The following is a 27936-nucleotide window of genomic DNA, read 5'->3' on the forward strand; positions in this document are numbered from 1 at the left end:
TATAAATAAAATCACAAATATTAGAGAAAAACTTAATCAGATCCTTCCAACAACTCTCACAGATGTGTCATCAAGTGCAATGGCTTAGACACATCTGTAAGACCTCAGTTATATTTAGACTGCTTTTCTCCGATAGATCTCTCTGAGTTTACCTCAACAATTCTAAATAATCAAGATGTCTCCTGGACCCCATCCCGACAAGGCTGCTCAAAGACGTCTTGCCCCTAATCAACATGTTCATATTAGATCTCATCAACCTTTTTCTATTAAGAGGCTATGTTCCACGGCTTTTAAGGCTGGACTACTGTAACTCCTTATTATCAGGATGTCCCAGTAATTCTCTAAAAATCCTCCAGTTAATCCAAAATGCTGCAGCCAGAATACTGACAGGAACTAGCAAGAGAGATCATATCTTTCCCATATTAGCTTCTCTCTCCACTGGCTCCCTGTAAAATCCAGAATAGATTTTAAAATCCTTCTCCTAACATACAAAGCCCTTAATGACAAGGCTCCATCGTATCTTAAAGACCTCATAAAGTCTTATCATCCACTTCACTCTCGAAGTGCAGGTCTACTTGTGGGTCCTAGAGTCCACAGAAGTAGAATAGGAGGCAGAGCTCAGGTGAGCCTGAGCCGTTCCTTAGTTATGCGGCTATAGACCTAGACTGCTGAGAGTCCTCCCATGCTATGAGCTCCTCTCCCCTCCCCTCCCTTCCTCTCCTCACTACCCATGCATCTATATGCCACCATTATACATTACTAAGTGTGTGTCTCCTCTCTTGCTCCCTGTACCTTTCAGCAGGTACCGGCCACATCAACCTACCCATCGTTTGATTGTTTGTTGTTGTGTTTGTTGTGTCTTGTTGCTTTTCTTTTTTCTCTCCTCTATCCACTCAACCGGTCGAGGCAGAAGGCCGCCCACCAAGAGCCAGGGTCTGTCTGAGGTTTCCTCCATTAAAATGAATTTTTCCTCCCCACTGTCACCAAGTGTTATTGTGTTGTTCAAGATAAATTGGTTGGGTTTTTCTTCTATAATAATAATAATAATAGTAATAGTGGTAGTAGTAGTTGTAGTAGTAGTAGTAAGGTCTAGACCTTACTTTGTAAAATGTCCTGAGATGACTTTTCTTGTGATGAATTTTTCCTCCCCACTGTCACCAAGTGTTATTGTGTTGTTCAAGATAAATTGGTTGGGTTTTTCTTCTATAATAATAATAATAATAGTAATAGTGGTAGTAGTAGTTGTAGTAGTAGTAGTAAGGTCTAGACCTTACTTTGTAAAATGTCCTGAGATGACTTTTCTTGTGATTTGGTGCTATACAAATAAAACTGAATTAACGTGAATTGAATTGGTTTGGGCTAAAATAACCTTCATCACCATGGTGTGGGTCTCTGGTTCTTACCATTGCTAACTCTAAGAGACGAGACAGTCCAAGTAACTTCAAAATAGTGCTGATTTATTCAAAGGATCACAGGTAAAATTAACATTACACGCTCAGGTATCTTGCGCCTCCAAACTGCACACAGGCAGATGTAAGATGAAAGCCCCTGAACCCACCAGGCCTATACATTTTATCCCCTCGGTTGGGCTAGCCCCATACTACACAGAAACGTCAACCGAGACGTCTCTGTTACCAGCTTTGCAGCTGGTCATAGCAGTAGTCAAAACATGAAGCAAATCAATGTGTGTGTGTGTGTCTGTTGGTTAAGTGGTGTGTAACTAAAAACATTCTCACACGACCTCTAGTGACATGTCATGACATTAAACATAAGAACATATTATGGCTAAGGCTACAGTTATACACATCATAATAATAATATTAAACACCCTGTCTGCTGACAGTCATCAACTCTTCTCTCTAGTTATCCTTGACCAGATGTACCCTGTAGAAACTCATAAGCATGACTAAGCATTTAACAGTCTAACTAGACATCCTATCTCCACTAAACATTTCTAATACATAAAGTATCTATCCAATTTCTATCTGACTAAAAATACCTAACAATGGCTACATGAAAAAAATATGGCTCACACAGGAATGAATCACTGGTCTCTGGTGGGAAAGTTCTGCGTTTTCAGGCTAAACACAGAGAACATTCTTAAAAAAAACGCACATCCAGTGACTACGAATGATGAGTAGAGTCTCTAGTAGCTATGTTTGCATTATGAATACTATCTTGGTTCAAGATAATCAAGTTAAGGTTCAAAGTTATCATTTTCTATGCAGGCGGGCTAGATGAAAAAGAAATTATTAGTGATTTTTATGGAAAGAGGTTTTACATTGTTTAGTTGTGTGAACAAGGTTATACTTACTCATGTACTTTCTAGGTCATTTGTTAGACCAGTTTTGTTGAAAAATAACTTCTACACAGGAAATGTTTTCCTTTCTCAGCAGTGAGAGCCAATAGCAGGGTCTCATTGTGTCATGTTAACAGCTTCACCTGCCCAAATCCTTCACCAAAATATGACTCCAAGCTCACAATGTAATCACTGTCATTGTCTCTTTTCTCTTCCTTGTAGTCCTCTCTTCATTTTACAGCGCTGGTGAGGGAGTAACAGATGGAGAGACAGAGTGCAGGGATGATGAGGACGTAAAATGTGCAACGTTTACTCATTCGCTTTTTTATTGTCTTGCACTGCAGGAGTGGAGTTAGGGAGTGAGCAGAAAACATACCGGTGGGGTACAAGGACACGGGCCTCCTGAGCCTCATTCACCAACCAATCGGCCTTGATAGGATCCACCAGCTGCCAAGGATACACCAACCCACCGCCTCTCCTCCTAGCTCTTTATATCAGCCCTTGCCTCCCCACCTGTTCTCTCACTGTCAGTCAGTTTTCACTTTCTTTTTTGCTGTCCCCCCTCTTTTACTGTCCTTCCCTTTCCCTTCCTTTCTTTCTGTCTGTAATGTGAAGCGGTGATGGATAGACATGTGCCGGCATACAGAGGAACCTATTTGGACTGGTGTGTCAGCCCATCTTTATCAAATGTTGCAGAGGTATATTCTCTTGCTATGCTTCATTACTTTGGAATGGTGGGCCCTGAAAGGTTTGACTGCTCTGTCTTCTCTCCTCAGACCCCCTCCACCTCGGCCCCCTTCCCTCCTTCTTCCCCCATCTCTCTTTCTCATTTGGCTGCTGTGAGCTCTGGTACTGGAGCTGTGGAGTGAGTGTGAGCACCGCTGTCTTTCTCACTCCGCCCGCTGGCCGAGAGAACACAGTGATGCCTTGGGGGGTAGATATCGATTCCATTGCATGGTTGAGGTGCTAACAAAGCCCCTCCCCTACCTGCCCCTTGTCATGACAACCAGCTGCCACACCAGGCAACCATTGGCCAAGCTTCACCGGTGCCTCTGCCAATCAAAATGCCACTCACAGCCCCTGTTTCTGAGCATGACCTCAGGATGACATCACTGGAAGGGCATTAAAGTAATAAAGAGCTTGGAAGTACAATACTGTAAAGGGCAGTGTAACATAAAGACACATCGATCAGCTGATCCTAAATTGAGGTGTTTCACTCTTAGCTGAATGAGAGGTCAGCTTTCAAGGAAAAACATTTCTCTCACAGTTTGTGTGTTCTGTCATAATGTTAACAGTATATCTGCACTGCACACCTTGTCTATTAAACTGAGACTGGATGTGAGTGTGGATGAAGGTATACCACCCCTCAGGAAGTGGGGATCAATAGTAAACCCTCCTGAGCTAGGGATATTTCTCCAGAGGGGGGACCTCTAAGCCTGATCAATGAGGACAGACAACATCTTGGACTTGATGGGAAGTTTGGAGTGATGCGAATAAGAGCAGGGCTGAATTATAGAAACTGTCATACCGGAGAGGATGACACTTGCCTGAAATCAAAACCCAGCTTCAACATTAGGTGGAGTTCCAAAACAAAACATCTCCTCATTAGATCAAGTGAGATGAGTTCATTATGTTATTTTTAACATTACTTCTAACAATGACACTGAGTGTTAACTGGGTTGGAGCCAAATTGGAGAGCGTCCAGTTCAGCTGTTAGATTTGTTGCAGTCATATCAAAGCTTTCCCTGAGGCCAGTGGAGCCTGTGTTCTTCCACCAGCTGCATTTAGACCTGACTTGCCTTTCCCCAAATAGCCAGTTTGGCCCTATAATCAATGACAGGAAAGAGGGGCACTATGGGATCAAAGGGAAAGCGTGGAACCCAAAAGAGGCCATAACTCTGGGGTTTAATTGTGTTTCAAGTAAATGTCAGAGCACCCCAGACGTCTGGGAATCATCTGCCTCCCTTTAATACCAGTTATTGTCATTCCATCAAACAAATTCACATTTGGACCAAAATATTTCAGGAAGTAGCATGTAGGAGACTGACTCCACCCTGAGCACTAAATTAGAGAATAAATGTAAACAGAGAATTGTTTTGTGACACACACAGTAAACATGCTGCAAATTGAATTGTCACTGGTTCATTTCTTTAAAAGAAATGTATGCCTGATGTTAAAGTGAGAAGTTGTGTTGATCATCCGCAGTAAGACTGCTTATAACTAGAGTGAAAAAGAGTGGCTTATGTGTCTGTGATAATTAGGACTATATTCTGTTTTGCATAATCGTGCAGAAAGATAAAAAAATTGAGATGAAGCATTATCAAAACAATGATAACTGCACGGCGGTACGTTATCAATATATCTGTTTCACATCCTGAATTCTCTCTCATATTTTGACAACCTATATGGCACATTTAACCTTCGGTGTCTGTTTCTCAAAATGAAATTGCATGGTGAAAAAAGGGAAAAGAAAGACTCATATTACCATGGAAAAGGATGGCTTTTCTCTGGAACAATAAGCAGTCCTTGAACTCCACGTCATTAAAGTGAACGCCATCATTTCCTTTCATTAAGATGACTGTGTGCAGACACATATTGCAGTTGGAAGGCGAAGCTGCGGCAGGAGACTCATTTAAAAACCGCCCTAATCTGGAAAATGATTCTAATGTTTCTCAAATGTTATATCCTTCCAACCTAGCATGTGAAATGCTTAAGAGAGCTGTAACATTTTGAGGCATTTAAACGAGTCGCTGTTTAAAAAATGTACCCTGAGAGCTGCTTTTCCTGCTTTCACATCTATTTCCCATATTTTTGACAATAAATACTGAAAAACTGAATAAAATCACTTCCTCTTTGGAGATTATGGTTATCATATGCAAAATGGCCTCATATAAACTGTGAGACTCTGTTGCTGCTTCTTTTTGTTAGTTTTTGGTGTCAAAGCAAAGAAATAGCCATGCCCTCTCATGTTTTCCTCATTTGACTCAATGGGTGTGAAACAGTCCTTCATATCCATGTTTTGTCTATAAGAGATGAAATGACTTTAAGACTGTGCAGTGTTGCCACAGGCAGGCTGGCTGAAAGGCTATTTCAGGAGAAATGGACATGGACATAAATATCCTTGCAGGGTGCTTTGTAATAAAAAAAAAAACAATGTTATGAAACGCAATGAAACATAAAGAAAGAAAAAAGGAGGGGTGTGTGTTTGGGGTGGTGGAGGGGAAATATCCATCAAATTAACACATCAGTGACTTTGATTGTAATCTCTCCGCCCTGGCTCTTGCTCTGCCACGCTAGACAAGCAGCCAAACGTGATTTATCAATGCAAAGCTAATGGCATCAATATGAATCTAACTAAAAATCAATATTTCATTACCAAATTGTTAGCAAGAATGAAGAAAAATGGCTGCGGCCAGAGCGTTCTCCGGGGTAGGAGCATCTGGAGTTCAATGTGACAAGATGAGCGATGCGTGACTCGGGGCTCGAGGAAGGACACGGTGAGGACAGGACTCAGTCTCGGCACACTTTGAACTCATTCTCTCCTTCTCCCTCTTCCGTGTTTCAGCCGCTCCAACAATGTTCCCTCTGCTTTATTATGTTTTCGCTGTTCACTACCTCTCCCTTGCTCTTGCTTTCCTCCTTTCATATCTTTATCACACCATTTCCTCTATCAATCTCCCCTTGTGTGTCAGCGAGGGTGTCGGCAGAGGACCACACAGTCTTTCACATTCCTCCTCAATTAATGACCAACTTGAACATAGAGCCACTCAATCTCCCCCAGCCTCCTCACCCCACCTCTCTCTCTCTCTCTCTCTCTCTCACTCACACACACACACACACACACACCATTTCAATTATTTTTGCCTCCTTTGAAGACAAGTCAGCATTTTTTTAATCTATTCCCCTTCCCCTTTAGTCTCTTTCTACCTCTCTCCCTCCCAGTGGATATATCTTCCAAGGCTCATCACACGTTCTCCTAACCAGCACTGCATGGCTTCTCCTGTAATGAGCAGAGAGAGAGGAAGAGCAAGAAAGAGAGACAAAGTAAGAGAAAGAGAGCAGAGGGAGAGAGAGAGAGGGAGGTTGGGTTTGATGGGTAAGACACCCACCTCTGGACTAGATCACACCTCCCTCATATATGACCTTCACTTTATTTATATTCTAGTTTTTAGTAACGAGTATTTATTAGGGAGGGCCTGTGATTGTGGCACACCATCAGGTAAGTAATGATGCACCTTTGTGCTTGTGCAGCAGCCCCAGTTGCAATTAAAAACAAACAATCTGTCTCTCTTTTCTCTTTCTGCATCATCCCATCGACACCCAAACAGCCACACACATGCATACACTCCCTCTCCTTCTTCAGCGTTTGGATACACTCCAGTTCTACCTTTTTCTTCTTGCTGTAGTCTCCCCCTACTGCCACTCGCTCATTTATGTCTCCCCTGGGAGGGGGTGGTAATGTCCGAGAGGCCCATTTCTCTCTAGCAAGAGCAGACAGGTCCATTCCTCCGAAGGAAAAGGGGAAGGGGGTGATTGTAAAACATGTGTCATTACAGTGTCAAAACACCACCCAAGCACAATGACTCCATCCTTCGCCTTCGATGTTTTGGAGGGAATTCATCCCCTAATTTATGGCACATGAGATAAGCATCCCTGAACTGTGTTGGTGTGCTAAAGGCCTGGCAATGATGAATATCATATATGGTCAGAGCAGCTAATATGAATGCTAATATCACTGCTGACAAACAGTAAATCGACCCTGGGTGTGAAACATATGCAGCTTTGGATAAAGTGTTCAGGTTTCCTTTGGTGAGAGATTAACCTGTTATGGAATTTATTGACATTTGCAGACTATAGAGCAGAAGTGTGGGAACAGAAGTGTGTGTGTGTGTGTGTGTGTGTGTGTGTGTGTGTGTGTGTGTGTGTGGAGAGCGGGGTGGGGTACAAGAGATTTGACAAAAATACAGTGGAAGTAATAAAAAGCAATGTTACCCTGCTCTTACAGAACAGAAACACATGTACACACTGTAGGAGTCACCAGGAGTACTTTTCTATTTTGGCAGTACCATGACTGAAAAACCAACAGTGATAGAAGTAGTACGCAGATCGTTTACTGAATAATAGTAGTACCACAATGTGGAAAATATTTCGTTTTAAGGGAAAGCCTTAAAAATCTCTGCTCAAAAATCTTAAGAATCATCATAAGAATAATATATATACTTACAGTATTAAAAATAAAAGCACTCATCAAACAGCGGTGTCACTGTTTGTTGAAACACCAGACAGAAATTATACAGTCAGAAATATTATTACATTACATACAGTACAGTATACAGTATTGGATTATCACAAATGCTGCGTTAGCATGTACTCTATAATGCTTCTTTAATGTTGAAGCTGGTCAAGGCAAAGCAAATTTTAACTACATTTGCACATATGCATACATTTTTATAATTATTTTAACTTTAAAGTTTTTTCTTTACTGTTTACTGTCACATAAAAGTACTGGAGTAAAAATGATATTTCTTTTTGAAATGTAGTGGAGAGGGATTGAGACTCATCATCATCATCACCATCATCATCATCATCATCATCACCATAGGTGTGTGTGTGTTAATGAATAATAGTAATAATTTAATAAGCTCAAAAATAAAAGTAATAACAAAAAAAAAAACCTGTCTGACTGCAAAATGCACAATCATACTTTAAAATCATATAGCTGCATCAAATATGTCTCATTGCTTTAGTCATATATTTCACTGGTGGAATCTTTGCTCGGGCTGTGAACAGGCTTGTTGTCCTGTGTAAACAGGAGTCTGTGATCGTAGAGAGTAGCAAGGATTGGACTCACATCTATGAAATGAGGCTAACAAGACTTACGCTTTGTCTTAATGAATAAATTAGAGAAGGTAATGCATTATACATAGATGATCCCATGTTGGATGGAGAGATAGATAATACATATCTTTCATTATTTATTAAATGACATTAACTTGGTCAGGAGGTTTGGAGCCAGCATATATAGAGCCTGATTTGAATAACAATTAGGCTGAATGACCTTAACTCTGTCTACCCAGTGCAACAAGCAACCTGGCCATCAAGGAAATGTTAGAAGACTATAGGAAAAGCAAATGTCTACCACTGGCCACTGAAACACTAATACTTGCAGCGCAAGATCAATTAGATCCTGTTGAGGTTTAAACATCTGCTTTATTGATCAGCAAAGCATAATTAAAGTGACCAGGTTGAAAATGACAGAAAGGCTTCTCTATCATGCTGCTAACAGATTAAACTTTGTGCACAGGAAGAAGCAGATCTGGCTGCAGTTTGAGGGTTAAATGATGTCAAGCTGCAAAACAGGCAAGACAATAAGTTATTAATATTAATGTCATTTTTGATTACTTTTGACATTTTTTATATCACTGCACATATTTGACATATACATTATTTAAATTACAAACTTTTTAGTTGATATTTTGTCCACTTCAGAGCAGAACAACAAACTGTAAACACATTGCTGGCATATTACCAGCTTATAAAGTTGTTAAGGTCACATTACTTACAGTAATGCGCAGCAACATTACCTTAGGTTTGAGGACATGTTTCTAGCCATTTCTAGCAAATGTTAATTCCATTATTAATTTTATTCTTAGCTCTGGTTTACTCACCAGCAGCTATCGATAAAATAATCAGACCCATCAGCTGCTGAACACCAGCTAATTGCTAACGTTGTCTGTGTGCTATTGTGGGTTTACTGAAGCTTTTTAGGTGGAAAAAGGTGCTATGTTGTTACCAGAAAAAGGCAGATAAACTGATGAGATTGAACCAAAAATAAAAGTTAGGGGCAGTGAAACCAAACCTAGAAGATGCTAAGATAGATGCTAAAACTGTTTTGAGATCAGAAATGGAGAGTTAGCTCACTTTGGGTTTGTCACTACCAGTTACCTGTCCCATATTAAACATTGTTAATATAAAATATTGATGAGAGCGGGTTTAAAAACATTGCTTATAGCTCTTGATTATTTTTAGGGAAATATCTATTCAGTATGAATTGTTCTCTTGGTAAAACAACAGCATGCATGAAAATAGACTATCACAATATATTTTCCAAATAGAGTGTTAGTTAAAGGGTGTAAATAATGGTTCGGCAAGAAGATCATTCACAGTTTGTTAACAGATAAAACAATAAATACTCAAAGTGTCATCTCAGAGAGTATAAAGCTGGCCTGAGAAATCTAATAAACGATCACAGGTTTTAATCAGCCATCCAGCCCGAGACCAGTTAATTGTGGTATAAACTGGCCAGTGTGGCCCAGACCTGTTAGACATATATTTTTACTATGCCAGTCTTATCACATGCAGAGTCATTCACTGTTACAGTCTGTGTGCTTAGTCAGTTGCCTGTGCTTGCCTTACCTGTATCCCTGTTGCCTGTCCATACTACCTTGTTGATCTGTATGCCCACACTGCTGCTACTCTTATTAAAGCCCTGTTTTCCTCGCCACTGCCTTGTCCAGAGTCTGCATCTGGGTCCTAAATTACCAGAACTGTGACAACCTCTTATCTAGACATATTTTTTACACGTTATTAATTTGCCTATATCAGAAAACTCCTGACATCAGCATTCAGGTATCCCATTAGAATTTCTACCATTTACCTGGGGTATCTGACCAATCAGCCGCTCTGTGGTCCTGGAGGTGGGGGTGGTAGAGGGGTAGGAAAGGCCTCTGGGGCTTATCTGTGGAACATTCGAGGGATCTTCATGAAGGCAGACAGGCTTTGATGGGCGAGGCATACTTTAGTGTACAGTGAAGTCAGTATGACTAATGTGCCGAATGGGACATTTACATAGGAGAGGCAGGCTGAGCTTGCTGCCTCCCAGAGGTATGTATGGCTGGCCCAGCCTAGTGTCTGCTGCCTGTCCTCAGGGCTCCCTCTGCCACTTCATTTCCATGCTCCATTTTAGATCAAGGCTTCTCTAATATTTCCACATTATCCGAAGAAGCAATCTAAGATTGGAATTTGATCCACTTTGAGGAGAAGTTCCTTCACCCCCCCCCCCCCCCCCCAATTTGATTTGATTTGATGAGAGACAAAAAAGCCAATTCTTGAGCTATGTAACTACTCAAAATTACAATGAAATGAAAATTATGTACATGTATATATATAGAATTAAATGACAGTTTTTATATCTAGCATGAATCGAAGATGATCGATCTCTACTTTGATATCTGTTTCTTCTCTCCTCATTGGCAAGTGTGACAAATTTCCCACACAGAACAAAATGATTTACTTCGCACAAGGAGACAGTCACATTGCACTGGAAATTGAAAATTAGGCAGAACAACAGTAGGTATTTATACACATCTTGTGACTACTATAACTCATTCTGCGGGAAGTAATTATTACCGACAAACCTTCTCAGCTTGAACATTATTAGTGCGCATTAACTAGCACTCCCCTTTGTAATTGTACATGGCAAAAGCAGCAGGTTGGAGGGGAAATTAGTGGAGAAGAGAGCCAAAGGGAGAGACGAGAAAGGACTGGAAAGTTAATCTCTAACAGAAGATGGAAAACCAGAGGGTAGGGACAGCCAGATGAAGGAGCATTGAGGGAGCAATGTATGTGAATATGATAAACAACAACATGGATGAAGCTGCAGGTTTTTCAGGCCGTCTCCCTTTAGACCCGTTCTCTCCTCTATACCATATTGCTGTTGCTTTAATTAGGTGTGTGTGAGGAGTCTGTGTGTGTGCATGCACTGTATATTACCATGTCTGTGTTTATGAAAGACTTTTTCAGGTGAAATGGATGAAGAGAGCGATATAATGAGACTTCCCTCCGTGTCTCTAAAACCCACCCAGTGTTAGCCCTCAGACAGGCCTGTTTCCTGCTATCTTGATGTGGCAAAAAGAGGAGACGTTACACTATTTTCATTCACCTCAAACTGCTTCACGTCCGCTAAGTGTTAAGAACAGAGTTACCTCACAGAGAGAAGAGAAACTGCTTTCTGAAAGAATGAAACAGGCAGGGGGATTTCCCCCCCCAGTTTATAAGATTTACCAGTACGTGTCATGTAAATGAGGTTGGTGCAGTTTCAGTTGTCCCTGGGGCCTGGATTGTGTTAGAAAAACTGCATCTAAAAGAAAGACAGAGGGATAATATTTTTACTGGTAAATTCAAAGCAGTTTAGTAGCTGGTCTATTGTGACGGTGGGCCAAAGAGAACAGTAGTTTGTCAGCATTTTTCTTCATGTCTTTTATTTTATGTCACTGTTTTGTCAGTGTGAGTGATTTTGTAATAAGTGCTTCATTTAATTTTTTAACCTTTTTTATGGATCCCAGTATCTTGTGCATTCCTAAAGTGAAACTGAGAAGCAACACTTAAGGCTAATAAATGGGGACAGGCAGTTTCCCACTTTGACTACCTTTTGCATTCTCAGTGATTTCCAAATGATGTTTAACTAACAAGTCGGATGAGCTGCGACCTATTTTATTGATTTGTTACATTTAACCTTAATGTATACAAAGAGGCCCGGTGATGAACAGCTTAGTCTTGGGTGTGGGTGGCTATCTACACAGGGCAATAAAAGCAAAAGCATGAGCAATATGATAAAAATTACCTATAACACTGAGGATCAGTGCCTCATTCAGATGTAAGCATTGTAGGTACATGAACAGTGAGTAGGGGACAAAGAAGAAACTTTTAAAATCTGACAATGAAATCAAATGATCCCTCTACAATTCCTGCTACACTTTATACTATCTCAGCAGGGCAAAATCATTTAAAGGCCTTTTTACTGAGCTCTGTTTTGAATAAAGGTGTGTGTTTGCCTCTAATGCAAAAGAGATGCAAGATATGTGAGCTATTTTCATTGAAGGATTTTATACATATATATTAATGTAGTGCAGGTCTCCTCTGACTGACAAGAGGTTGGGGGGACACCTACACTTCTGTACAAGTCAAGGTTTTACAGCCATTTCCTGATATGAATCTCAGAGCACTGTGATGGGAAAGCATCTCATGACTGAAGTGTAATGGTGGATCATACATGTAAATAGCCAGTACAGACAAGCAGCAACACCTGCTCAACTGGTGAACTATCCAAGGTATATTAACTTTAAGCAGAGACACAATAAGGAAAAGAGAACATTTACATTTATAACCTTCATTTGAATTTAGAAAAATCTAAACATTTCATCTAATGTTCCAAAAAAAAAAGAAATATTGTACAAATATACTTCATCATGCAGTCATTCTAGCTCCTGAAGACTGTTAATGACTGTATATGAGTAGGTTTAAACACACAAGGAGGGTGCCAGAATGCCGTCTTGTTGTACCATCAGTGATCTTTAGCTTAATACCGTCCAGATGGTGGAGGTGAGGATTGACGTGCACAAGAACCCATGGGCCCAAATGGCTCCACTGTGTACACAGTGGAGCCATTCAAGTTCCTAGGGGACCACCATCTGCAACACCATTAAAGAGAATGCAAACATCTCCAATGTAATTAGTAAGGCCCGATGCAGGATGTGCTGCCTGTGTCTACTTGGGCTAACATGTCAACATGTGACTGCTGAGTGTGGTGTAAGTACATAATGCCTCTGATTTTTCTCAGCACTGCAGATGCCATTTAAGGAGCTGAGAGGGTAGTGGGCTGCCACATGGCCTCCATCAAAGACTCGTAGGAAGGCAGAGCAAAGAAAGGGACAAGTACCTCACTCTCCGGAAGACAGTTCTGGTGCATCAGTGCAGCACCACCTGTCACAACAACTGCTACTACCCAAGAGCAATCCCCATCCTCGGCCTGTTCTTCTCAGTCTGAAGGCCCCCATCATACCAAGGCTACTACCACAAGTCCACATCAACAGTATTAAGACTGACCCAGGAAGACTTGATGCGAATCTTTTAGTTTTGTTGTGTATATCACAATTTAGCTTTATTTTGCAGGCATCATTTTTTGCTAATAACTAGTCCAGTTTTGAGCTGCATATTAAATTCTTTAGGGCCAAATATCCTTGGATTCACATTGTTTAACATAGTGTACAAAAACCACATTTCCAGGGATTGTCATTAAACAATTAATTACAAGACAATTCCAAAACTCCCCTGCTATAGTAGAGAAGCAAAGCATTCACTTGTCACACTTACATATGTAAAAGCCAAATTATGTTTTTCAGGAAAAAATGATGGAGAGACACAAAAACAAATGCTCAGCCACTGTGGTTTGGGTTAATATGTCTACTTCCTTAAGGTTACAGGCCCTTTGTTGCCCTGCTTACAGTAATAAACACACAGTTGGGGTTGTGTAACTGAGGTGAAGAAAGTGAATGCAGCCAGAGGAAGCACAACACATACATTTTGTAAAATAAAACAAATGCTAAACTTTCTGTCAATACTAAAAACAGCCTTCTTCATACAAAGAATGCTGTGAATTTTATATGAAAACACATTTACTGCTATAAAATGTATTAGTAACATTTTAAGAAGCAGAATAAAAAAAAAAAAAATTGGATTTGTTAACCGGTGCCTTTCAAGATAAGAGTTTCATCTTAATTCACATGCTTTAGGATTATTCATTATTTAATACACACTATTATATTTGCAACATAAGTATCTTACTGGAACATATCAGTGTTAGTTTTGTGTAACTATCTTGTAATACACCGTTCCACATAACCAAGAAAAAATACTTATGAAACCATTCTACTTGCTCAAAGTAACTGATAATTTTGATGGAGGGATGAAACGTACAAAATCTGGTCATCACCAAGATTGAATAAAAACAAGAGTGTTTTGAGGCCATGAGAAACACTGGCCACATCCTGTGGATTGCTTGGATTCCCAGAGTGGATCTTTCTTTTCATCTCAGTCCTTTTCCACATTGTCTCTTCTTTTCAGTCACAGGCCTTCTCATCAATGCAGAGTTGCACAGCATGCAGCATGTAGCAACAACAGGCTAATTTAGCACAGGGGGAGAAGTGGAGGCATTCTTTCTCACGGCAATAAATACCATTGTTAAAAAAATGAATTCTGGCTTGGAAAATGATACAGATGGAGTCATCTGATTACTGTAGTCCTCCTTTAAAGACACACACACAAACTTAGAGTGCCATTAATTAAATCCAAATATAAAGCTTTTGACAATATGTTTAAAATTTTTGCATGTTTGTACAGAGTCACAGATCCTTAAAAGTTCTGTGAAATGAGCACGGAGTGTTAAAACGAGTGACATGGTCTCCAAGACTATATTAGACTTTAATACTGTACAGATGAAATGTTTTTATTTTCTCTTTTTGCTTGAGATTTGCCTATGATATACTGTAACACCCCAATCTGAAAGAAATACCCTTCTACATGCCACTGCAGATACAGATCATACAAATGTAGCATTTACACTGTTAGTGGCTAAAAGAACATAGGATGCCGAGTCTTGTACATGGGTGACAATGCTTGGCAGAGAGGGAACGGGAGCACAGGTGAAGCCTCCTTGACCCTGAGTAACACAGTGGGTGTGGATGGGTGGGGGTGAGGGTGGCCTTTCTGGGGCGCTAAGTGCTCTGCTTGTCCAGCCCTGGCAGGTGAACTGGCAGGGGCTTCACCCTGAGGTTGGAGGGCTCAGCATTGAGCACTGACACTGGATAGGGGTTCTAGGATACATCCTGACTGAGCATGTGTGTGTGTGCTTTTGTAAGTTGGTGTGTTTGCTTGGTTGTACAAGTGCATATACATAAGAAGGCATGCTCGTATGTGCCTCTACTGTGTGTATGGCTGTGCCTCTTGGTGTTCAGCCCATAAATGATGATCACCCTGGTAGTACCAGTAGGCAGATGGGGACCCCCAGGCCCTTTCTTAGAGTTGGGTAACATGCAGACGAATGTTCCAAAAGAGGCTCGACAGGCTGTACACCGTCACATCCATGGGCACTCTAACCTCTCTGTCGTCTCTGAGGGGCCCTACCAACCCTCTGTGTTGGCCTTTTCCCTGCCCCCTGGACCCCGCTTCTCTACTTGGCATGTGGGTGACAAAGAGGGCAGGAGGAGTCAGTGAATACGAGGGTTCACCTGGACAGGACAAAGAGGAACAACACACCAAGCTACATCCCCCTGCTTCCAAAGCTGACATGATAAGAGATGTTTCTGAGAGCCACTTTGACCTGCTTTCCCTTTATGAGAAGAAGATAATCCTTGTCTACTAAAACATGTTTGATGCTGGCGCATGTAACACCTTCTGTGCCACATTACAAATGAATTCTGCTGTTGCGGAGATACAGATGAGCAAGATCTCCCTGTTTTGATTCCATCTTTTCTTTTGCTCTAAGTCATGCACTTTTATGCTTCCACCTCACCATAAACACATGTATGACAAGTTTATAATTGTAGCTCCAAATCAGCGTGTTGGTGTGTGCCACATGGAGGCAGAGGAGGCCATAATTGGCATTCCTACCTCTGTGTGCCAGCCGGCTCTCTCTCCCCTCATCAGAGTGAGAGTTGACAAAGAGAGCGCCAAGCATTTCCAATCCCACATCCCTCACTTTTTTTTTCTTCGCGGCCTGTGACGAGGAGAAGGCGAGATGTGTGTGTGTATGTTTTGGATTAGTGTCTTGCTGCACAATAAATCTTTGTTAAACAAATGCAAAGCAGATGGCACCATGGTGTCTCCACCATGAAGAGAGAAAGAAAGAGAGAAGGAGAGAGAGAAAAGGAGAAAGAAAGAAAAAAAACACACGCCTACTCCTTATTCTCATCCTCCACAGACGCGCTGATCATGCTCATTACATAGACGGTGACTGTGTTGAGCTGCAAAACACTTAATCCTGGAGTGGAAGCTTAAGGTGGTGTCTGAATACTGACGGACACCCAAGCACATTCTGTTCATGAGAGAGAACATTTTGTTTATCAGATACAAGTGTCAGCGTGCCTGTTGATATTAACAATAGAGCTCGCATTTCTTGCCCCAGTGCACATGAAAAAGGCACGAATGGGCCAAGACATTATATTAAAGCAAGGTAAGGGAAGGTAGAGGGCTCTCTTGTCTCTACCTTTTCATGTACAAGTGGTCTTTTCTGCATGATGCTGGCCACGCATGGCCCCGGCTGTCACTGATAGTTATGGATCCTTTTCAAGAGCTTGTGTGTTCCCTGACACAAAAGAACGAGAGGGGCCCTTGGGCGATATTGTGCATGGGAGCGGTGCTGCAAGATGGCTGGAGACAATTGTGTGGTGAGACTGATTTGCTCATCACAAATTGACACGGAGGAGTCCAGCGACCGCTGTCCAGATCAGACGAGTCTCACAGACAGCGGGAGGGCCGCTACTGGATTCAGGGCAAATACAAAAATTCTTTTGCTTATGCTTCTCAATGAGTTATTTAATTTTTTTGCTCATTATAACATTCAACCTGACATCATGTCCAGCTGGCCCTGTGTAGCCCCTGTGAGGAAACATGGGCTACACATTTAAAAGTAGGAATAACAGGGAGCAGAGTCATAATTATGATGATAGGTGACAGTGCTAGTGAGCCAAACATCATTGCAATGACAGCGGCCTGTGTGTTTGTAAATGTATGCAGCCGCATAATACTGCACAAAGTGGAAGTGTGCTCCTTTGAATTACCGCAACTATTTCTCACAGATATGAGACTTCGACTAATTTGAACTATTCTGTTTTGTATATCCATAGTATTTTTGCCTTCAATGACCGTGGATTGTGATTAATGAAGTTATTATGCAGCATACACCAGGGACCTGATTATTTACATATATTGAAGGAGTAGCTAGTCTAATAAAAAGAGCCATTACCCATGCTGATGATCCTAACATTGAGGTGCCGTTCTCTTCCTCTCAGAAAGCTGAGACTCACCCATGGCATATATTTTTAGACTCAATGTCTGACTGGGAGGCCGGATTAAATCGCGTATTTCAGCACTGAAGTCTTTACTCCTTTCATCTCGTCTGAAAATGGAGGGAAAGCATCACTTAACATTGCAGCTTACCACACAATTACCTGAGTACCTGTTCTTACTGCAATTACAAGCCCAAGACAAATAATTAGTCTGACAAATGACTGCTGGGCACATCGCCCTTGTTGTGGTTGAGCTGTGTAATTTGGAGCCCCAGCTCTGAATGCTGGCACTGTGGCGGTAATTAGCGGCAGGCAATGCAACTTTACACTCGCCGAGTGTGTATGTGTGCACACTTGTGTGTGCCACTGTGAGATCATGTGTCACTGCGGCCTTGGCTGCAATCAGAAACTTCAGAACCTGGAGTCTAGGTTGCCGAAATCTCTGCATGTCAGCCCTGATCTCCCAGTCAGTGACACAGACAGCAGCACCTGCCAGCCTGTCACGTCTCCCCAGCAAGGGGCTGACACCATATTGTCAATGCCACAGATTGAACGGCAATCTTTTTTACAATCCCCCCTTCACTCCATCTGCCATCATCTGTGGTCTGTCTGCACATCCCCTGTGAGTATTTGCTCCTTCCTGCCTTCCTTCCTTCGGTCACTCAGTCGTGGTTGTCACAGCTGACAACGTCTTGTCAAATGTTCCTGCAGCTGCAGGTTCATCCATCATTAAACGGCTGAGAAGAATTGAAATAATCTCTATCAGAGCCCTCAGGTGGTGTTGACGGCTTTGGAGATGCAGGTCTGTAGACTAGGAGGCCTTGCTTGTAGTAGGCATCATTACTTCCACATGTGTCAGATTTGAGTAAAAGGTTACATGGTTAGAGGAGAAGAAGAAAATTCACGCTGGCAAATTCAGGATGATAAAGTCATAAAAGTAATTTGAACTGTCTTCTGTGATACGTCAAGGCTTGCTTTCTTTCCCGCTGAACTGTGCAGTCATGTCTTCACACAATATGCATGCGCAAACACATATGGCTCAGCCCTTTCATTATATATACACACAAACACAAACAAACAGTGCCCCCCCCCACCAAATGCACAGGCACACACACATGTTTCTGGGCTCCCGTGGGGCCTTTTTAAGAGCATTGGTTCTCAGAAGTAAATGGATCGCAGGTGTTCCATTCTACAGGAGAGGAGGGGAGGAGATTTTGCAGGAACCAGAGACCTGACCTCTCTACAGAGATTAAGTGTAGGTAAATCTGGGGTGTGTCCCCAGCCCAGTCCCAGCAGTGTGAGAGGCCACGTCTGACTCCCCTTAGTGAGTCACGGAGGCCCCGGAGCTGGAAGCACAGGCAGACCGCCACCCTGGAGGCCAGAACACACACACACACACTAACCACTTGCACACTCTCAGAAACACAAAAACTGTAGCACAGGTGTGGAGCCAAGCAAAACAAAAATATTCCTAATTAGGTTATTTTTTAATCTATGGAGGCAAGAAACCTAATTACTACAAGGCATAAATACAGACATTTCCATATTTACTGCTCATGAAATAACAAGATGCAAAGGTAAAACAAAAGGGGAGGATCAGGGAAATGTTAAACACAACACAGAAAAAAAAACAATGAGAATTAACAAACAAAGCCCTCCGTTATTCTTATCGTGCGATCTGATCAATCTATTTTTGTTCCTCAACAGCTCTAATCTCTCTCCCACTCCCTCCCGTGTTGTGCTGAGAAACATTTTTGCACTTCAGAGATAAAAATCACAGTCTTCTCATCCACTCCTCTTCTTTTGTCTCAATTTCACACAACAAAGAGATAACACACCCACGTGTGACAAGTCCACCCACATCCATCAAACTTCGCTCAAATCCGCCAGCAATAGAAAACAAAAGGATGACTCTTTCATCAGAGAGTGGGCCAGAGAGCACCGATTGCTCTCAGAAAGGCGAAACAGTGAGAGACTGGGCGGTATAGAGTGGAAATGTACAGACCTGTTATGCATTTCAGATTGACTTTAACCACTTATTTGCACCAATCGTAGCAGTTGTTTTACATTAGGCATAACATTTTACCATTGTGTAATCCTGCACTGGTAAACTTTGTCATCATTTAGAAGACTTACTATGCTGCACTTCAAAGAGATCACTTCAAACGAACAGTATGGCCTGCGTCCAACACTGTCAGGCTTTCTTTCTGAGAACTTTGTTGATAAAGTTTTTGTTTTTGTAGGTGGAGCTCGTTTCATTATCTGATCAGCCACAGCTGCTGCAACTGTATACTACCCAGCTCTTCTTCTGTTTTGATTCCACAGTCTTCTCTAACAAGCCACTGCTGATACTGCCAGAAATTTAAAACAGAAAACCCTCTTTGCATTATGGAAATGTAAAAGCTTTCATGAACTGAACAGTGAATGTTGGATTTATTGACAAGAGAATTATTGACTTAGCTAATTACTGTTTGCAGACTGTACTTGATTTACTAGCACTGCTTTCTCTAAAAAAAATAGTCCTGTGAATTATCCAGCGCTGTGCTTCTGAACGTGGGGGTCAACTCACCTCCCAGCAGGCTGCAATAGAAAGCTAAGGGGTGGTAAGATGACTGTAAACACAGTCCTGCTACACAAAATTAGGTTTGTTTTCATTCATTTTCTTATTTTACTCTTTGCTTTTACTGGATACGTCTACATGTGAACATATTCAGATCAAAGTATTTGAATCCTTTTTTTAAAACAGAGCCTATAATTTGTGACCACTGTTCATTTTTACATCTAAAACTATTATAAAAAAAAACACAGCTATTTTGGCAGCTATGATATTGAAACTAAAAGTAGCCTATGTTGAAATGTTTTACAGTTTTGAATGAACAAACGCTAAATGATACATATGAACTCGTTACTGTGTGTACCTGCAGAATAAAACAAATTCCTTTGCTGCCCAAAAATATCTTTTCTTCAGAAGATGATTTAGCCATAGGACCTGTTGCCCTAATGTGACTAAGAAGTAACTTACAGTCATGTCTCTGTCACACAGATAAATATACATTTTCATCAAATTGACTAAAGTTAAGTCCAGATCAGATGCCAGTATTCACTGTCCAGCTGTTTAAAGTGTTTCGCCTTCATTGTATGAGAGTGGAGGCAGAAATCTAACTTAATAATCTAAACTAACAAAGTTCACAAAACCTACAAGAATCAAACCAAATCTATCTGCATGATGGATAGAATTAGAGGTAGATGTGAAAAGAAATGTCATTGTAATTTGGGTGAAATGACCCTTTAATACCAGCTAAATCTCACCACTATGGCAAGAATTCTGGTAGAAAGAACACCTAGCCAGTCAGAAAGAAAGACAGACACACATTTTATTTCTGTAAAAATAGCCATAATCTTACATAAATCTCACTAGAAAGGGTCAAATGATGTGCACAGTGAAACAAATACACTAATATTACACAACAGATGAGGTACCACCAGTGTGATAGAAGAAGGAAAAAGGTCAAGGTAAACTGGACCAGAGACTTAAAATGTTCATCACAATCACAGCTTGCCATCAGCTATTAAGTGTCCAGCGGCAGACAGCCACACAAATTCAGACCTGACTGCCTCTCACAAAACCTTCTTATCTCACCTGTCCACCTGTCCCGCTCACTCGTCCATCTTCCACCCGTCGCCTGCCGTGATTGCATCTTTAGTGTTACTACCCAAGCAACAGCTCTGGTGCAAAAGCGACATAAAGTCAGCCATTTAAAAAAGTGTATTTATTATTTCTGAGATACAAGGAGACAGCAAAGAGGATTGCTTCCTCCTTTGACTAGGTAAGGGTACAGTGATGGAGATGACGATGAACAGTTTAACAGCAGTCTGGGGCAGAATGGAGGCCTTCCTAAATTTGACTTTATTCACATCTTCATGTGACATTTACATTTTGTGCTGCAGCCATATAATGTATTGAACAAAACCGTACAACATGCTTGTTTAAGCATCATTTTCTTTTCACAGGCATTATACGATACCAGAGATTATACTGTCTGTGTGTAGTTTTAGTTGGCTTAATTATCAATTTACACCAAAACAGCATTTACACTTAACCTATAGTCCTGAAAGCTTTATTATCTGCAAAAAATTACACAGGGTACAAACTATATTTCCCAGTGGTGGAAGAAGTATTTGGATCATTAAATGAGGAAATGATGGAAATACTTAAATAAAAGGCTTGCATCTAAAATTTTACTTAAAGAGGTAGTATCAACAAAATCAGTGTCTGTTTAAGTTGCTGTATTTCTGTGTCCGTGTTGATCTCCAACTTTAACTAGGCTACTTTACACCTGGTTTCTGTCTCACCATCTTGTGAGTATATGAATCCATAGCAATGCGTTAACTGTTATACACTTTTTATACTGTATATTTTGTATGTAATATCTAAATCTACATGATAATTATAGCTATGAAATAAATGCAGTAAAGTAGCACAAAATGTAAACACTGAAATGAAATACAATCAAATATAAGTACTCAAATATGTGCTTATACAGGCCTATACTATTTGAGTAATTGTAGCTAATTTCCAATGCTGTAATTTAAAAAAAAAATACAGTGATATTTTATGAAATTGAGGTCCTGGTAAACAGTTCTAACAGTGTTAATAATTAGTTTCACAAAATGTCAAAGCCATGCCATGTGAAGACACTACATGCTGTATCTATATGTTAATGTCTTATTTTTAATCTGTAAGTGGTCAACTCTGATTTTTCTCTGTTTATATTTCAAAGCTCAACTTTGCACAGAATAATAATTCAGTGCATTGAAGCCCCACAGTGTGAGTTTTTCCCTCTCTACAGCTGCCTGTATCTGTGTTGTCCTGTTTGGTGCTGTGGGCTTAAAGGGCTTTAAAGTCAAAGGGTGTCGTGATACTTCCACCAGGCAGCCACCCGTCTCTGAAGCCAACATGAGTCACACTTATTGATGGTGGAAGTTCCATGTGTTTCTGCAGACAGCCTTGTCTGCCTGTGCATTTCCTTCGCTGTGCTGAGATACATCCCTACAGAAAGAGGCCAAGCCTGCTTAATGACCCTAACGTGTCTAGATTCGCTGGATCAGACAGTTTCAAACAGTTCGCAGAGCTACCGTTCTGACAACAAATATCCCCGAGCCAGACAGTGATGGTCATTCCCTGGCTGGTTCTGACATTGCAAAACAATGTGTTGATTTGGATTTCACATTCAGCCTCCCGCCGCGTTCACATGGTTTAGACAGAGAGACATGTCGTTCCGGGGGTTAGGCTAATTTCACCCAGGCCATTTTAGATGATGTCAGAGGGTGCAGGAGAAAATGGAGATGACCTCCTATGCCCTGTGCTGCTATGCTGCGTTAGACTTGCCGCTCACCAAATTAGGTAAATCTGCCGTATTTGTTTCCTCCAGTGTCCACTTCATTATGGTGCATGTCAGATATGCACCGTCCCATGACAGATCGCTGGCCTCCTTTCTTCCTCCACAAGCAGAGCAATGCCATCCTGCTCTTTTAATGCAAAGCAATGGGAAGCGACTGTAAGTATTTGGTTCAAAAATAAAACACGTAACTCTGTCAGTCTTCTCTTCATGAAGCATTTGGTGCAAATGTCGTCCTAATCTGCCTTGTCTTTGGATGTAATTATCAACCCTACACTATACCCAGGCCTCTGCCTGGCTCTTCTTACATTGTGTCTCTTTTGTATTTCGCTTTTCTCATCTGTTTTTTGTTCCCCTTTCTGTCTTTTGATTCAAGCGGATTGAAGAAAAACAGGCCTGATTGTCTCGCCTGAGGTATGATTTCATAGGTTTACATATCAAAGTCTATAAATAGATAAGAGCTTTAGAAAGGGAAAGTGAGCATACAGAGGGGTGTGTGTGTGTGTGTGTGTGTGTGTGTGTGTGTGTGTGTGTGTGTGTGAGTTGATTTGTGCCTGCAAGATTGTTTGTATGTCTCTATGTGGATGCACGTGTGTGTGTGTGGAACGACAGAAAGGCTTTCCCACTTGCATACACAGCGAAAAGAGCCTCGACCAAAACAAAAGGGATTATGGCATTTCAAGGGTGTTGTGTTCGCTGTGTTTATTCACATAGCTCATGGGGCTGCACAGGACCGGCAATGAATGTCAATGTCAGGGAGTGAAAATGCTGCAACACAAGATAAATATGATGAACAATAAACAGAGATTAAGGCTGAATATGTCATGCTGCATCACGCATAGATCCTAAGTCTCATGACATTAAGTAACCCTTGAAAGTGTTGACATGATCATGTTAAAAATGATGATGGTTGTTTGCGTCACACGCACTGCCTCGAACAAGAGAATATCCTTACGGGTAGTTCGGCAGATTTGGGTCTCGCACCTGCTTAATCCAGTCTTGGATGTATCAGTGGCACTATAGCAGGGAGTGGACCGTATTAGCAATGATCATCATGGCCCGGAGGAGAGCAGAGATGAATGCATCAAGTACTGGACTTGATGGAGGTGCTTTGAATAAATTAATTAGGCTACAGTGTGAATTCTGCAGCAGGTGCAGTCTGTATTGCAGGTGCAGCAATACTCACTATTAATGGGTGGGAAGTACAATATCTACGTAATCAAAATGATGCCTCAGCAAACACAGTCTTACCTATACATTTTTCCAAAGAAGAAAAAAGTTGGACAGGGAGCGGCGTCTGAAAGATAAAGCCTAACGTGCACAATATTGCATCGTGTTAGGTAACAACTGTATCTTTAACTTTAAGTTAACCGATTGTGTTTCCTTTCCCCTTTTTTGTATTTCCACATCTAATTACACTTTCATTCATCAAAGTTGATTAATAGGTCCTGTGGCACGCCTGCCTCATTTTACTCTCAATTAAGCTGTTTGATGCATGTTCTCATCAAGCAAGATGCATTGGCCTGGTTTACTTGAGGCGCTATTAGTGGACACTGTAATTAGTATCCCAGCACATAGAACTTCCCCCACCTCCTGAGCCCCTCTCCCCAAGCTGCCATCCCTGGCCTCTTTTAATGCCTTCCAAATAATGAAGATAACAGAAAAGATGAGGGATGAGAAGTCCGGCCCACGTTAATCATCTTCTCTGCAGTTTGTGCTTTTTTTTTCCTTTTTAGAGGGAGAATTACGGCTTGTAAAATCACCCAATGTCTTGACAGACCCCTTTTGTGTGCCAACCACTCCAGCTCCTCCCCGCATTTTCTTTATCAGTGAGGACATGTATGTCTTTATCACATTTCACACTCAAAAGGGAACAGCCAGCCTGATATATTTGCCAGTTACTAAATGTGGGGCTTTATCGAAAATATCAGTTTAAGTTGTGCACATTAGCCTTCATGCTCTTTGAGAAGTCACTTTAAAAGAGGGCTGATTACACGCTTGTTGCTGTCGTGATACCAGCTTCAGCTCTGGAGCCCCTTTTTCTTGCTCAGCCAGCTTTCCCAGAGCCCTCTTCTGCCTCTGATTCTCTGCACTTCAAGAGATCTCTCTGAGGAGGGCTCTGGGGGCCTCAGCAAAGAGCCTGGCTGGGCCGACAGAGACTAAAGGATGGGTGAAAGAGATGGGGAGAGAGGGAAACCAGGGGTAATAAAGCCACAAGAAGCAGAAAGAGGAGAAGCTGCACTGCTGCCATGTGACTGCTCTTTGTGCTTCAGATGCTGTAGCAATGGTCATGTCTTGTCCCCATGTCTGTGCAGACGGCTCCCATGGGCCCTTGCACCAAGCTTGTAAGTGCTAATTGGGCCTGTTAGGGTCAGCAATTAGCCGGCTGCTATTGAAGGATCGTGACAGCCAGGCCCTTCACAGCCCAGTCACTCTTTTGGGGCAGAGAGAGAAAGAGCAGAACATAACATGGACAAGGCTGACGCTCCGACAAGCAGCAGAAGAAGATTAACCAACAGGATATCCCACAGTGCAGTGTGCTGAGGATAAGGGGGAAGGGGCAGTATGAGGCAACATGGCTTTTATTGACTTCAGTCAGAACTGAAAGAACTGATGCAACTCTCTCCTGCTAGATATAATGCATCAACTAGCACTTTTCTCTTCCTGTACAAAATGAATAAAGTTTGGAACTGAAATTCTCTTTTAGGGTGCTGTGGTGCAGTTTGACTTGCTCTGGGTCTTGGGTTTGGTGTCTGACTGGTGCAGCAGCTACTCAGCTGCTGTTGTCATTGTGGGTTTCATTATGTGAGGTAGAAGGGTTTATTTGCCTCTTATTAAAGGAAACCAGCATTTTGATGTTATTTAAACCCCAAACATAGAAAAATGATCTTTTTGTTTTTTCAGCTGTTTTAGGGCAGTTTGCTTTTCACCAGCGCTCTTTGTTAGCACCTCATTCTGGCTGCTATCTGTCATCAGCTTGCACGCAGTGTCCAGCAGAAATGTATTAAAGCAAGGCTTTTAGGTAGCAGTCATTTTGCAATATAAGTAAATTGTTCTTTTACTAAATATTAAAATACAATTTGTTTGAAAATTGCTGTACTGAACTGGCCAAAAGTCAACAGTTGCAAAGTGAAAAGTGGATAAGGGAAAACAGACAGCGACACCGACGAGGCTCCTAAATGAATATGACAGGGGGTCATTAGCAGATTTGGCCTCTTGCAGCCACAGCTGTGTCTTATTGTGGGGCCTTTCTGTTTGTGTGTGTCTGTGTGAGTGTGACAGAGACTTTGGAGGGAGCATCTTCTGCAGGGTTACAACCACAGTAGCACTGTAGCAGAACACACACATCAGCAACATGTAATTCTTTACTTTCCTCATTTGTTAGAACAATACACATTCATTCGCTGATCACCAATAATCAGAGCATTCTTCTAAATATACCAGTGGCAGTAATTTTCATCTGCAGGATGTTATTAGATCAGTGAAGTGACAGTTTAAGAAAGAAAGTCATACAACAATAAGACACAGAAATGACAACAAACTCTTCATGTTCAAGACTGAGCACAAATCATGCAGAGCAACAGGAAGCAGCGTATATCCACCCTTAACTTTAATAAAATGGTAAAAGAAATAGTTTTGCACTTGGTTCTTGTTTGATTTAATAATTTTAAACTCATAACAGTTATCAGCTGTCTGTAAAACCACATAACCCTTGACTTATAGGTCACGCTGAAATCACCTACAACTGTAGTAATGTTTGAATGATTATTCCAAACAATGAGGCATTCGGTGGATCATCATCATCATCATCATCATCATAGTAATACTACTCTAGTGTAGGGCTGAGCTATAATAAATATGTCATCAATCTGCATTACATCACATATTGAAGGTGCACACACACACACACACAGATCTGATTTTAATAAGAGCCAAATTAATATTAATGAATCAGGTCATCCCTGTCATGCACTTGCCAGTGAAGAATAACATTAAAATAATGTCATTTTATAAAAGCAATAGGCCACTCAATGTAGTGCTTCACAGCGACTTCAGAACAGCTTAGAGGCTCTAACTGTGCTTTGCATCATGCCTAACAGTGCCTCTTAGCTGCTCTAAATTCACAGTAAAGCACTGCCTCTCATCGCTTATAGCTTCCATCAAATAGGCCCTTTTACCACAAATAGCAAATGAGGAGCAATATAGAGTGGAATGTACAGTATAGAAAAGGCAGCAAGGTTACAGTATAGCTCTCTCACAATAGGCCATCAACTTGTGTGCCTCCCTCTGCTGTATATTATGAACATGTTGAAAGGTTTATCAGAACGCACACTTGTGTTAAAAGGCAGGGAACTGGATGAAAAAGTTTCAGCCAGATGTTGTCATAGCAACACTGTTATTGTGTCATTGTTTTCTTCATGCCTTTGATTTTATTTTATCATTGAGTGAAGAGAAGAAGTTACTTTCTCTCTCTCTCTCTCTCTCTCTGTATGTGTGTGTTTGTGCGAGTGAGACGGGTGGGGACTGTGTTGTGCTGTGAGAGAGTGATGGGTTAGGTAAGATGACAGGCTGGCACAAGGGGCAAGCAGGACGGTGACTGAACATGCTCGGATCTGGGGAGAGGTGTCAGTCCTGCAGCCAGCCAAGCAGAAACACAGAGGAACACTTAGGAAAAGGTGATTCAGAGATGAAACAAAACAGAAGCTCCACTTTAGATATTCCTAAGACTTCAAGTGAATAAAGGCTGAGGATGTGTTTGTAGAATAACATGATTACAGTATATATGACATTTTTGTGCTGGGTCTAATTTGCTAGGCACTTCCAAGAGCTACCAAATCAGGAAATTTAAATGCCAACAAATCGAAACTGTCACATTCTGATGGCACCCAGAAAGTGCGGCGACTGTTTGTTTGAGAATGAATTTGCTCTGACTGAGGCCACTGTCTTGTTAAATGTGATCTCCATCCACAAAGAGCAAAAGGAAGACATACCAGCTGTTCAGATTCATAGGTGATAAATCGTGCATCGGGTTTCCAGTCATCATTTTTCAAAAAAAAAAAAAGCCCTCATGGTCACAGTCCATTTTTTACATAAAACAGCATGAGGGGTTTTTAAAGAGAGATGCTCCACTTGTAGTCTCTCTTAGTCATGGCTAAAGAGCGATTTTGCTTCAGCTTCATCGTTTACGTGGAGCAAGGGGGGAAATTAATCAAAGCTGAAGAGTGATTTTTTTCACGCAGCTCCCTCGGAGAATAAACATCAATAAACATTACTTAATACCCTACAACACAACCCCGCAGGGTCCCATTTAATTTCACTGGTGGAGAACGCCTAAAGTGCTACTGTTTTACACCAAATTACATGCACTGAAAGTTTGAAGAGGCAGCTAGTTTTC

The sequence above is a fragment of the Monopterus albus genome, unplaced genomic scaffold (genome assembly GCF_001952655.1).
Source record: "Monopterus albus unplaced genomic scaffold, M_albus_1.0 scaffold33.1, whole genome shotgun sequence".
Taxonomy (NCBI): Eukaryota; Metazoa; Chordata; class Actinopteri; order Synbranchiformes; family Synbranchidae; genus Monopterus; species Monopterus albus.